Raw genomic sequence first — 14,074 nt, 5'->3', positions numbered from 1 at the left:
AGAGGACTCCATCTACTAATGGCAGTCTGTGCGCATCTCCACAGACCACAGAGGCAGAACAAACAGTCCAGCTGTATGTCATCAGGTAAAAAGCATTGTCTCTTTATCCTTCTCATTATACACTGGGTAGTTTCCCAAACATCTCAGAGGCTGCAGAACAAGATCATCACAGCGCTTTGGATTCTGCCAACCTATGTTTGAACTCGCACTGTAATAAGTAACAAGCTCCAAGTCTCGCTGACTGTTCTGTGCAAATCCAGCTTTCCTGTGAATTGCAAGGGAAATTTAAATTCCTGTGCTTAATGCAGAATTGAAGGGCTTGAACTGCATGTGAAATGAGCGAGTTGTTACCAGTTTTATATTAAATAGGAATGGAAAAATGTTTCTTTTTGTTTTGGGGAGAAAAAAAGAAACAACAACCAAGTAGTGCTAGAAAATTACGAACAACACAAGGGAAATACTACAACCACAACACCCACATCTTTCATGGGGAGGTTTAATTGGCCTACTGTGAATGTTGTCCTTAAGTTGTATTATCATTTTGCTGATGAGATTTCCTTCTTTCCATCCTGAAAATAAGGACAATTTCAATGGTATCTTTAGTGACTCTACATACGTAGTCATTTGTACCATAGCTTTCCATAGGCCTCAAAATCCATTGTGGAACGATGCTTTAGAAACCTATAAAATGGGCAGATTGCAGAGTTCTGTTCTTCACATCCTTAATCAGGCACTTCTGCTGACTTCAAAGTCGTTAATTTCTCCTTTTGTTCAGTGCATCTGCCTGTACTTTTCCTTCCTGAGATACTGTTTCATGCACAGTTTTTATAAATACTGCTCATCACATGCATTGACTGTGGGAAAAAAATGAAGAAAAAAGCCAGGCTTGCGTGATCTTGTTTCTTTTTTCCTACTGGAAAGATGCCACAGGGAAGATCTAACTGAAGCAGCTGCCACGATGGCTGCAGCTGGTGCCCTCTTCAGAACTGGGTTCCCCTTGTTGCTATCACCTCGTTGCTGCAAGCAGCAGGAGCCTGAGGGTGGTGAGAAGAGCACTGCTCCCGGCATCCTCAGAGCATCTCACAGCGCTGTAAGGAGTTACATGTTCAAAGGCACGGGGGAAGGAAAAAAAAAAAAGATAAAGCCTTGATAATATCCTAAAAGCTTCTTGAAAACAATTAATCTCCTAATAAACCCCAAAAGCCTATCTGTCAAGAAGTTAATAAAGAAGAAATGTCAGGATGCCACATGGCTCCCATGACTGCAGGAAGGAGAGGAAATGAGATCTCAAGCAAAGAAGCACCAGCTATGTCATCTGGCACGTGATCTCTTATAAAAGCATCACTGAAAGTCGGGATGCTGCCCTTTTTGTTTCTGCAGACATTTGTAATAGTAGTATCTCTGCTGCTGCATTGATGTTGTCAGCACAGAAGCCCAATAGAGAAGAAGGCAACAAGTACAGTCTGCAGGTGTGGGATCACCTCCTGGGTGCAGATGGAACGCACTCATGACCCAGAAGTTGCCCTACGTCCTACAAGATTCACAAGTTTAGATACAAACAGAGAGTCAGGATGATCTGTCAGGTAACTGCTGCTCAGCCTCCAACTTGGATCCATTCGTTGGCTTTGCAGCCAGCTGGTATTTCATTGATACCCCATTTCCACTAAGCAGATCCAAGCAGGGGGCAGTGGGGGGAAGGAAGGCAAAGCAATTGCCCACCCATAGAGCCTCTGTACTGCACATGCTAGAAACAGCCGCAGTCTCTGCACCACACTACTGACATAGCAATTACAGAATATCTTTCAGTAGGCCTTGAGTGCCTTTGTTTTGCATTGCTTTATAAATATGGCCAGATCGTGAAGTCCCTTTAATGCCCTTAGTCAGGCATCTGGCTGATCTGAAAGAAGGTCTGAGAAAAATATGTGTCTCCACTGTGAAGAACAAAATCAGGATGTGCTTTCCTGGCTAACTGTACTCTGTGTCAAAACCAGGGCTTGGTTGGCAGCGAGCCCTGTGCCGCACAGTGGCAGTGCTCAGTGCAGCCCAGAGGGAGGAAGCAGAACAGGGCAGGCTGACCAGATCAGGAAGTGCAAAAGAAAAGCTTAATTTCATTGTTTTGAAAGAGCTGAAAAATCAATCCAGAAACACCAGAGGCAGATCAGAAATGGAACTTCTCATCACCTCTCTGCTTGAACAACTCCGAGCTTTATAATAATTAAAATAGAGGGTTTTATTCCACTGATAATAATTCTCATCTCCGCTCTGTCCATTTAGTCACTTACATTTTTTTTCTCTGCAGCTTCTGTCTATCTCAGATTTCTTCACCTGCCATGAAATCCTAATGTGCTCACTTCATCACTGACTCAGGCACCTAATTGGCCAGGCAGCTCTCCGATTGGGTCCCTTCTTCCCTGCTTTCCTGTCACATTATTTTTAATACTGTGGTTGCCTGGTAACCCTAACACCTGTGCTTCCTTCCCTGTAATTTTACATGTTTCCCTCTGTATGTCGCAATAAAAATCATTTTGTTCTGTCCTGACTGGTGTGTTGCTTCTTCACCTGTGCTTTCACACCACCCAACTCTTAAGACAGACAAGTCACCCAAATATTAATCTCGGGCTATGGGTTTGTTTGTTTTTTTAACTTAATGAGGCTCGAATCACTGCTAACAATCTGTTTTTGTTTGGATGAACAAGTTGAGCAGTTGACTTTACTTGCTTGTGGGTTCCTAGTCCTTTCCATTCAGAAGCTGTTGCAGAGAATATCACTGTAGGCTGCCTTTTGTTGCCCTGTGAGCTCTAAATTATGAAGTCCTCTCTGGAATAGGGAACTACTGGTGCATCAGTGCTTTGTGTGGGCTCTTGGAACAACTATGGATGCACAAGAAATCTGTTCAAATAGTTCTGGAATGCAATTTGTAGAGGAATCTCATTCACAGGAGCATCCATCCCTCCTATTGCAGGAGTAACATACTCCCATCATAGGCTGCATTAAAAAAAAAAAGGTGAATATAGATAATCTCATATTTGGCTTCGACATGTCCCAAAAAGGCAAGGTCAATCCCTTTGGTATCAAAAAAAATATCAGACCATCACGTTGGTGCTGCATTTTCCACCATTAGAGAATGAGATACTAGTCTTGCTGTGCCACGTCACAGAACCAGAAGGTGTGACCCTGCTCTCACGATGTACAGTGCTGGAAGCGCTCGTTTGGCAAAAGGATACTCTGCATATAAGAGAAACTTTCATCTGGGGATATTCTCTCAATCACATCAGCCAAGTATGGTATGCCAACAGGCACTTGGCATAAGGCTTCAATATAGTCTTATGCCAGTGGGTACTTGGCGTAAGACTTCAATAGGAAAGGGTAGATTTAATTAATTAAGCTCACAGCACAGAGATTCACCATGTACTCTAAGCAAACACAAACCTGCTCTTCTACCAAAGCTTCATCTGTATAACTGAAAATACCACAGCACCTCTCTGCTTCACACCCTGCATTAGAGTCTGTAGGGATGTGGCAGCTTAGAGAATACACTGTGATAGCTGTGCATCTAGCAAAGAATTGGTCATGACTTTCTGTAAGTGCAATGGAAAGGGGTAGAGCAGGAATGTTCGCAGATTAACAAGCAAGGGATCTTAAGTGATTGTCTCCCCCGCCCCCCTTTCTCCAGTGTTTTAAATATCTCCTCTGCTGAAGAAGAAAAAGTCAAGATAGCAGAGCAGGAGATGCTCAAGTATAGCTGATCTACTGGAGTGAAGCCAAAGAAGCAAAGCTGGGCATGTGTTCTTGTAGTACTTAGCACAGTGGGGCTCCACTGGGATGCTAAAGCTATCATGATCCAGTGATAAATAATGATAATAGGAACATCAGGAGATGAATACAGACCTGTTAAATGTCCTACAAATCTGTCCAAAATTAACATTTACCAGCAGAAATACAGCACATGACTAACCTTCATAGCTTGATTCAGTGCCATGAAGTGTAGACTGTCATCTGAAGGAACAGAAGGTAGAGCAGGGCAATGAATACCTCCATCAATAGGGCTGTTTCTCCAGGACAGCTTTCCCCAGTGCAGAACAGATCTGTAGCAAAGTGTTTTGTTAACATATCGGACACTGCATCTAATAGCGCAGTGGAGCCCATTCCTAACATAGTCAGCCTGGGCTCTGTACTGGAAAAGGACATCATGAGCCTTACCAATCTCTACTGCCTTCTTCACCCAGCCCAGCCCCATAACATACTGTTAACTCTTGTTTGCTGTCCATCTCTTTATCAAATCTCTCAATCACGTTAAATGACTTTTTCTCTCCCCAAGTTATAACAGGATTTAGATTTAAGGGAGGTTCAGCTAGATGAGTAGCTTTCTCTTTGTATACCCTTATCAGGGCTGTGGTGAAAGAAATGTCCTTCAAACTCAAGCTCTGTGTAGGCTGGAATATCCTTTCTATGCGCATTATCCAGCTATACAGCTCAATATGATCATTCTTTCCTAAAAGGAAAAGGTGAATAGGGAGAAACATCATATGGTTTATGACTTACTAGCATTTGAGAGGAAACCCGGTCTTCATTATAGGCAGAAAAAAACATTTTTTTTCTTACTGTACCTCAGACAAGTATCAAGGATGCAGAAGCTGCAGCCTGAATTGCTGTACTGCTCACGGCTTTCTACTTTCTGATCCACAGTGGCTTTTATGGCAGATCAAATGTCTCCCATGTCTTTGAACATTTACAGAAGTGGACATGGAAAGCTGCAGTCATCACACATTTCTCTGTCTGTATGATTCTTATTTGTTAAAATTCATGTCTGCCTATCCTCCATACTGATTATTTGTCAGTATATTTTAAAATCTCTTTCAATCTGCCTATACAATATATTAAGTGTTGTAACTCTTGCTTATACCTCAGGCCTCTCAAATCAGGACACACTGTCTTTTGCATTTGTGAATACTATTTTTCTGAAGCCTGACTCCCTTCCACCACCGATGGAGTGGAAGTGACTACAGAGGGCACTTATTTTCTAAATACTACCTGTATCATCTCCCATACCAATTTTCAGTGCTTGCCTTTTGTCTCAGTGACATGCAGAATCTAGTCCTTTCCAGGAGCTGCTTTCCTCATTTCTGTAACCCCGAGACCTCAGCTGGTTGGGCAGATAAGTCCTGGATTTTTCAGCCCAAGGCTACATGAGAATATAACCTCCCAAATACAATTTAAAATTCATCTGTGAAGCTACAAAGACATTGCAGCTTATTCAGACAGTCTACACAAGTCAACTATTTCATAAAATACTTGTTGTGATATAAAAGTGACCTGCTCTCTCTCAATCTGTAGAAGACTGTGTGTCATAATGAGATCCGATTTGTAATGTGAGCACAACACTAAGTGATTGTATCAATTTCTGTATCCTTAATGCAGCTCAAATATCTCATTTCAGCATCCATCATAACTTTAGAACCCTTTTAATGCATACGGTAAATAGTCAGAAGCAAGTTTGCCCATGCCTGTCATCTCTTCATCCCCTCACTCACTAGTAAAATGCTAAAAACGCATTATACATTTATAAGGTAGCTTTATACATTGGTTTTGGACCGTATTCCCAGTGTCCCTATACCGGATTCATCTGAGAATCCTCATCCCAGTAGGTGGTGCTACGGGATACGTAAGAGGGGTTGGGTCTGTTGCAAAAACTGGGAGCCAGGGGAGAGAGGTGGGGAAATTAACTTGGTTAAGATCCATAGAGGTGTTGATAAGAGGCTGGGCTTCAACCTTGTGCCTCTGTCACCCAAACGAGATTGCATTTCCCAACCTACTTCCCAACCTATATTATACATACACACACATGTGTATATGTATACATACACACATGTATACGAGTTACCTCAGCAACAGCACTTAAGCAGAAAGAAAAATAATCGAGAAACTAAACTAATTAAATGAGTTAAGAAGTAAACAACCAGAAGACAGTTGCACTATGTCCCATGACTCCCAGCAGACTGGCTCAATTCCCACCGCCCCCAAAGCCCCGCAGTACAAAGTGGGTGATGCTGCTAATAAGGTCAAGCTTATTCTTCTAACTGCTCTACATTTTTCAGTACTGGTGTTTCTCTATTGTGATGGCAACACTTAAATAATTCTACAACTTCCAAGAGAGAGACAACAGCCCACGAGAGATTTTTATTGCCTGATTCTCTCATACAAACAGTCTTTGATTGAAAACCAGTGGATTATGAATGAAATCTGGACACTGAAGTTATTACTCATACAGATCCTGCCCATCCTATGCACCTAAATAATATCTATTTCCATGTATTGCAGAAACTCTTTGAAGTCACTAAAATGACTTTCCTTTTCATTTTAAAGCTTTGGAACCACGTAGCTGAAACACACACAGATGGCTGCAATTGTAGAAATCACAACCTTTCAGAAGGCACCACCAGTCCGAGAATCAAAAATGAATGTAAGTTTCCAAGTCATACCTTTGCTAACAGCATCTTGACTCACTGCCACAATGGCAAGTCCTAACAGGTATTTTATGGTATGAGCCTGTGTTGCTTCCCATCTGATTTCATTACTCTCCAAGGTATCAAAAGAGATTATTACAGGAGTTGACTTAAAAGCTACCAGGGCTCCTAGTATTGATTTTCTTTTTTTTTTTTTCCTGAGATCTTCTAGAATTTCCAATGTCTGGATGCTGGAAAATAGTCTCATTCTGCCCATTGTTAAACAAGGCTGACATAAATACCAGAGTGACCCCAGACTAGTTAGATTGACCCTGATCCCAGTAGAATCAGGGGCTAGTGGACAGGAGATGCACTCAGAGAAGCAAACAGAGGCATGATCGATACCAGTCAGCTTGGTTTGTTGCAATATAAATCTCACCAGGCAAAATTGGCTTAGAAATGAGATCGGTCATATTTACCGCATGTATATGGCACGGCATTTGTGTCTGTCCTTTAAGAAATTCTAACTTGAAAAAAATCAGCGTGGTCCAGGTCTGGTGAGACATAAAAAAATGTTTCATTTATCAAATGCAAAAAATGATAGTAGATGACAGAGTCTTCACACAGAGGGTATTCTAATGTTGTCCTTCCATAATCTGTTATTTAGTCAGTGTCATTCACCTCCATGGGAATGCATTTCTATGGAAAAACTCAAGATGCCCTGAAAACTGTATTAAACTTAAAAGGAAATATTTGAACAAGTTGGTTATGGTGAGTATAGTACCTGATTTTGAAGCGAGGCTTATCAGGCAGAACTGGGGAGTAAAGAAATTACAGGTGACAATGGAGTTTAGTTCCAGTGTCTGCACTTCGATATTTAAGAAAGAGTCCAGAAAAGAGCCATGGAACTGATGAGTATTTTAGGAAACCTCTGTTTTCAGCAAAGGATTAGAGTAACTTGGTCTATTAACCAAGAACAGACCACAATAAATGGAGAAATAGCTGTCAAGACAGAAGATTTCTTTTGGTTACAGTAGCCGCCTGTGCAATCTAGCAGGAAAAAAATTACATCAAGATCTGATGATTAGAATCTGAAAGAAGACAGACTTGGTAAGACAAAATAATGATGGTAATCAGCCCCTGGAATAAACCATCAAAAACCTTGGGAGACTTTAAGTCAGGACCCAAGTCTTCATAAATAAATTTCAGAGCTTGAATAAAAATAAGAAACTGTAATCACAGACCACCAGTTAAGACTGCATTACCTGTTTTACAGAGGAGATTAGAACAGATGACTGCAATAGCTCATTCTCGCTTTCAAAACTGTGAATGTGAAATGTGGTACATTAAGCAATATTACTGCTTGCAAACAGTTCTGGTTGTGCGCTGAAAAATGACAAATCCAAAACACTCGTTGCTTACTGTTGGCTTGTTGTTGTTTCTGTGACACTATTTGCCTTTTGATCTTTTGATTTGACAAGTGCCCTACAAATCTGCATTATAAATATTAAGGAGGTCGTATGAGCAACTTTATAACCTATGTTTATGTTGATATTTTCATTTTGGAGGAAAAGTATTGATTTTCTTTCTGTTCCATCAATATATATTTGGTTAATATAAGTTATGGGAATAATGAGAAAAAGACAAGGTCACATTTTGATATCAGGCCCATCCTTGTCTTACCTTCTGGTTTCAGATGAATTCCTCATACGCTGCATCTGACCTCGGCACGACAAAAACCTAGAAAGTTGCAGACTTGGCAGATTTGCTGACAAGCTCCAAGAAAATCTGTCCCATATGCCCACATACTTCATTATTACGTGCACAGCTCTCTGAATTTATGCAAGAAGGGTTTTGCAAGTCCATCTTTGTGGACGTTGTGTCTTCCTGACTTTAGCTAGAGCAGATGAAGCCACAGTAATGAACAATCAGGCTGCACACTACTCTGTTCTCTGCATGGATTCAGGACCAGATGTGCCACTGCCACTCAGGTTTGTTTCCTTACACCTGTACTGCTGTGGCCCTGCTGTAGCAGTGCTGTTTTTCACATGGGTTCCAACCATCAGCTCAGCTTCCCAGAAGTTGCACCAGCCCCATCTACAACCATCCGTTGCTTCCTCCCTCAAGTGCAAATGTACTGTTTATACTGTAGTATTTTCCTTTTACTTCCTCATCCAAGACACCTCTTTCCTTCAGCTTTTCCTTTTTCCACGCTATCTTTGTTCTTTCTTATTCTCACTGCCACTGATTTCAAAGTTCCTTCCATGGGGCATCTGCTGCTCTTGACACCATTGATTCTCTGTTTTCAAAATCCTTGTAGAAATTATATTTGCTCCTTTCCCTAACTAGTATTTAACTGCTGTTTGTCTCCATACCATCCAGCGTTTTAAATAAACGTTGGACTGGAAAAAAAGAAAAATTACTTTCATCTTCCACTTCCAACATCCATCAGGACTGTATCTCTGGTTTAAATAGGAGTCACATATAGGAAAATTTTTATATATGACATTATGAAGGAGGGGTTGATATATGAAGACAGGAAGCTCGTAGCTGCAGTCCAAGACAAAGGAATTTCCAGCTTGAGATACTCATGGCCGCAACTTCCCACGTCTCTCTGACAGCATGTGCTGTACTATACAGTGAGTTTCATACTCTGATCTTCCAAGGCGACTGTAGGGTAAGGAAAGAGGATCATGAATGTAGCTTAAAACTGTCCTCTTTTTCTTGAGAAATTTGGAAATGCTGCATAGAAACTAACTTGTTTTACCTGGCTTATTCTGGCCAATAGGCACAGGGCAGGCAGGAACAAGGTCAAATCTCAAAACGTGATAGAAAATTCAAAAGCCAAGAGCGCAGCCAAAATCTCCTCAACAATAGAAAGGCGCCTTTTCCTGAGCTGCCAGGACATTGCTGCTCCAGGCTAAGGCATTATTATAGTGACAGCTGGGCTCAGACAAGCTGGCCCATAAAGGCTGCTCTTCAGGCTCTCCGCAGGGTGATACAAAGTAATATCAACTGTGCTCAACAGCTTACAGGAAAATAAATACCTTTAAAATCAGTATTACAGTGTGTTGCGGGAATCACCATACAAATGCTAACTTTCAGCAGTGAAATCCTCAGCGAGCTTCGATTAAGCAGGGATGGTGCTAATCTCTACGTGTCTACACTTGGGACCTTATATTTGCAGCATCGCATGGCTCCTCTGAATGAGTCTGAAAGCTCTGCATAGAGCCAGGCTCACTTGAACTTCTCTCTGCAGGATGAAGCAATGATGTTTCTTCACTTAAGGCTCATTTAAGCTTCCACTGCACTGCACGCAGCATTATACTGATACCACACTGTACTGGCCACCTTCCATCACTGCAGCGTCCTGGGAGATGGATCTGGCCTGGAAAGCTGCTTGGGTTGCAACAAAAGAACAAAGCTGAGAACCCCACAATGCGAACTGCAGGCCTGGAGTAACACACAGATGGTAAGCCTGCAACCATGCTGTCTGGGGCTTTGCGCTCACCAGAGCTCACAAATTTATTTCTAGCAAATCTGGGATTGTGTGTCCTCAAGAAAACCCCACGTGCTGCTTAAGGATGATGAATGTTGGGGATATAGCAAGATGCATTCCTTTTTTTAGAGCCTGTCTCCCTGTTTCTGCCTCCTTGTGAGCAGATCAGCTATCCATGTGCAAAATGGCCTTAAAGATCTCCAGTTTACACTGCAGCTTGCACTCGAGCACTTCTGTAGACATAAGAATCCCTGTGTTCAGCCATGGATCTGTCTCTGGGACAAAAGGATCCATCTGCTCAGCTGTGCACTGCAGCACACTCAGCACGTTGGGACAGAAAGAACAGCAAGCAGACTAAGTACATCCAACTGGAAAAGTAAATGGGAATGCATTTGCACTGAAATCTGACCCAGGACCCACAGCCGAAATTCCAAACTCAGTAACAGCACAAGAGCATTAAAGATCAGGAGAGTGAAACACCTTCATCTCACCTCTTCCAAAGATAGCACAGCCGGCTGAATGGCAGGACCTCCTGATGCACCAGAGGAGCGGCTAAGTGCTCACTTAGCAGAGAGCACCATTTACTGCATTGCTGACCACACACCCTGAGTCAGCCTGTGTTTCCTCGGGGCTGCTCACTTGGACACCACCACGGTTTGCAGAGGTATGTGAGAACAGGCAGGAGAAGCACACAGCCCTTCTGCTGCCATCAGTGCAGCCAGCTGTGTTCTGATGTCCTGTCCAGAGAACAACATTCTGCTCACAGCCAGGCACGACAAAGTAGCCTATTACCATACTCTTCACCTTGACAGAGAACAATAATACCAGATGCCACACAGAGACCACTCACAGAAGCCCTGGTTTTTAAAGGTTTAGCCAAACCAGGAACTTTCCAGACACCTGTGCTTGTTGTGAGATCTTAACTCCTTCACATGTTGATGGGATGGGTCTCAGAGGGGCAGCTGCTCTCCCAGCAGGTCTGTTTGCTCTGTGAAATGAGCGCTCACAGCTTTACTCCTGCAGTTCAGCTGTAAGGTGGGTAAGCTGTAAGTGATTAGAAGCATGAATGTCCCCATGTGATCCTACTCTTCATTTTTAATCCCATAAACAGTGATAGGGTTGAACCATCAAGCTGAGAGGGATGTTTCTTTAAGCTTAGGTGTAGCTGGATGCACACTTGATCCTGCCTACCTGTTATTGTGGAAGAATGCAGCTGAATGAGAGTTACAGCCATACATGCGAAGTAAGCCCAGTGGTTCTGGGGTTAGTTATGTTAGTAATTGGTGAGTTAGGAAAAATGCACACTTGTCCTGGAAAGTGGTCACAACCCCTGCCTGATCCTGCAGGTGTAAGCAGGGTGTATAACCAGAGCTGCCTGTCTCTTCTGAGCACCAGCCATCCAGGATACATGGAGTGTCAGTGAATTTTGGGATGCCTTTAATGTTCTTCAGTAATCCATGATCCAGTCATACTTGCAGGCAATTGGGCTTGATTCATACTCAGCTGATTTCCTCCTCACTCCTGTACAGATTTGAAGTCGAGTATCCTGCTATACACCTCATCCAGTGCCATGGTCCTTACCAGCCTCGAGCTGCTTGCCTTTCACCTGGGCAGTCCCTTATTCCCCATTAATACTGCACAGCGTGCAGTGCATCAGTGGTCCAGAAATGAGAGCTGAGTGACTTCACCTTCAGAAAGCACCTGAGCAGGTGTCCTGCCAGCAACAGCAGGAGGGCGATGCACAGAGACACAGCCCTTGATGCTGTGGTATAACATGGAGCAGTCCTGCTCATCTTCCCAGGGCAGCAACAGCTGGGCGAGGAGAGAGACAGTCTGCTTCCTTCCATAGGGTCTCAGGAAACCTTTGTTCTGAGCTCAGATCTAGGTCACTGCTAATACAAAAACCCCTCACTGTGCTTTTTGTATGGTGTAGATGTACCTTTGGAACTAGGACAGGCTTGGATGCTGGTAGATAAGGTAAAGGAAAAATGAGGGCCGAAAGATACAGGAATGCCTACTTTGTAATTCTCAGTACTTGCCTGCTAAGGAAGATGTATTTTTTTTCCCACAAATCTACTCCTTTTGCACACAACTGAGGAACAAACCTCACTACCCTCCAGTTCGGTCTGAGCACAGTGCAGGAGCTCTTCCAGAGTTCCAGGGATGGCCCAACAGATTGTAACTGCAGCCTGCAGGTGGCCTGTCACCATAGATGCTAAGAGATTAAAAGGGTCTCTCAAATTTCAGGGCAACATTCTCTTCCCTTCTGGTGCAGCTGAACAGTCCTACAAATCAGAGAACTCGTTCTTAATTTAAGTGCAAAAAAAAACCAAAGCCACTTGAAATGATGACATGGGTTTGATCTGGCCCCCAGAGCCAAGGCTCTCAAGCAGCACTCTGCCATCATCTTGAAATCATCATCATCATCATCATCATGAAAATGGAGGAATCCAGTGTGTTAAAAGCAGTCTGCAACACCCATCCTCACTCTGAGCAGCCGTTCTGTTTTACCATCTACCTCTTAATATTCTTCCTCAGCAAATATTTCTGTGACAAAGATGCTGCTCATCCACATGCCTAACGAATGGCTTGTCACAAATACGCTCTTGTTTGCCTGCAAACATCTCTGTTGGCTGTTTTTCCTCGGTGCCAGGATCCCTCTCTCCAGCAGGCAGGCGGCAGTGACCGGTGACCAGTCGCACACATGGCCCAGGCTGCATGGAAACATGCACCAGGGACACGACGAGCAAAGCGCTTTGTGTCTGAGGAACACTTGTAAACAAAGGAGCTCCAGCACTAAAAGAAATCAACTGCACCAAATGACATGGAGAGATCAAAGGAATATGCTCTGAGGTGGCAACCCCTTCTTGCATATGATTTTATTTCCCTTTCCTCTCTTCTTTAGATGTAACTACATGTGACAATCTCCCAAGCAAAGAATTTCAGAGGCTTCTCTGCCTTTGTTTTCCCAGGTCTTTCAGAAGCTCCATCTCTTCTTTTCCCCATAGGTAGACTAAAGGCTGTGGTGCAGAGCTTTACATACGATTTGGAAATAAATAATGGATGATTGACTAAGCTGGTGACAGACTTTAGCAGCAGCAGCTGTGTGTGCTGGAGGCTGAGGGCAGCCTGGGTATTCTCTTTCCAGCTGAATGGCGGCAGGCAGGAGGAATCTCTTCCCCCATTCACAGGGACTCAGCACCACTTTCATCACAACCTGGTTTGGGTTCATCTGGGGAGCTCTGAGGCTTCTGGTTTGGTCCTCGAGCTGTCCATAAAGACTTGGTGGGACAACTCTCACACCACCACCAGTCCTATCAAAGTCAGTGCGTGGACAAGGAGTGTTCCTGTTCATTGCAGGGGGAGTTGGGCTAGATGGCCTTTAAGGGTCCCTTCCAACTCAAGCGATTCTATGATTCCATTCTATGATTTTGTGATTTAGATGTGAGACCTCACAGGGGCCCTAAAAGTGGTAACTGGTAAAAAGCTAACCAGAACCAGAAATGATACAGCACATTCACACCCAGCTAGAACAGTGCAGCCATAAAGACAGGTGCTCTGCCTGCTTAGCTCATACTCTGTTCTTTACAGCACTGTCCGGAAATGTGAGGAATCTGCCCTATGTCTGTCTGTCAATTAATCACCCACTTGGGCAGAGACAAACCACTGCAGCCAAGAGAAGGTCGGAGGATCTGGTGGCTCTGTGCCCAGCATCTTTCTCTATATTTACGGTCTCACCCAGCAGAGCATCTCCCCGCTGCAAAAGGGACCACACCAAGACAATGCTTTTCAGGTAGGCTATGAGCAGGAAATTATGGTTTAGTGAGTCACAGATCCTAAAATACCACTATGAGGCATGTGGCTGCTGCAGAATAATAACAATAATAAAGCAATGCGAGCGTACACATTCTGAATGCGTGAGGAAATCCTCCACGTGTGGAGGAGGAGAGACAGGCACACCCAGGCAGCTGCCGGCTCTGCTGCACCTAGGGGCAAGCAGACAGACACACAGACAGACAGTCAGCACACCCCAGCCAGCACAGAATGAGACAGATAAGCACTGTGCTGCTGCGGACAAAACCTCACCAGCAGGCACAGGAGCTGACACTGACCAACGCCGTGACCTCATCCC

Source organism: Coturnix japonica, chromosome 5, assembly GCF_001577835.2.
Source record: "Coturnix japonica isolate 7356 chromosome 5, Coturnix japonica 2.1, whole genome shotgun sequence".
NCBI lineage: Eukaryota > Metazoa > Chordata > Aves > Galliformes > Phasianidae > Coturnix > Coturnix japonica.
Note: the sequence above shows the minus strand (reverse complement) of the source record.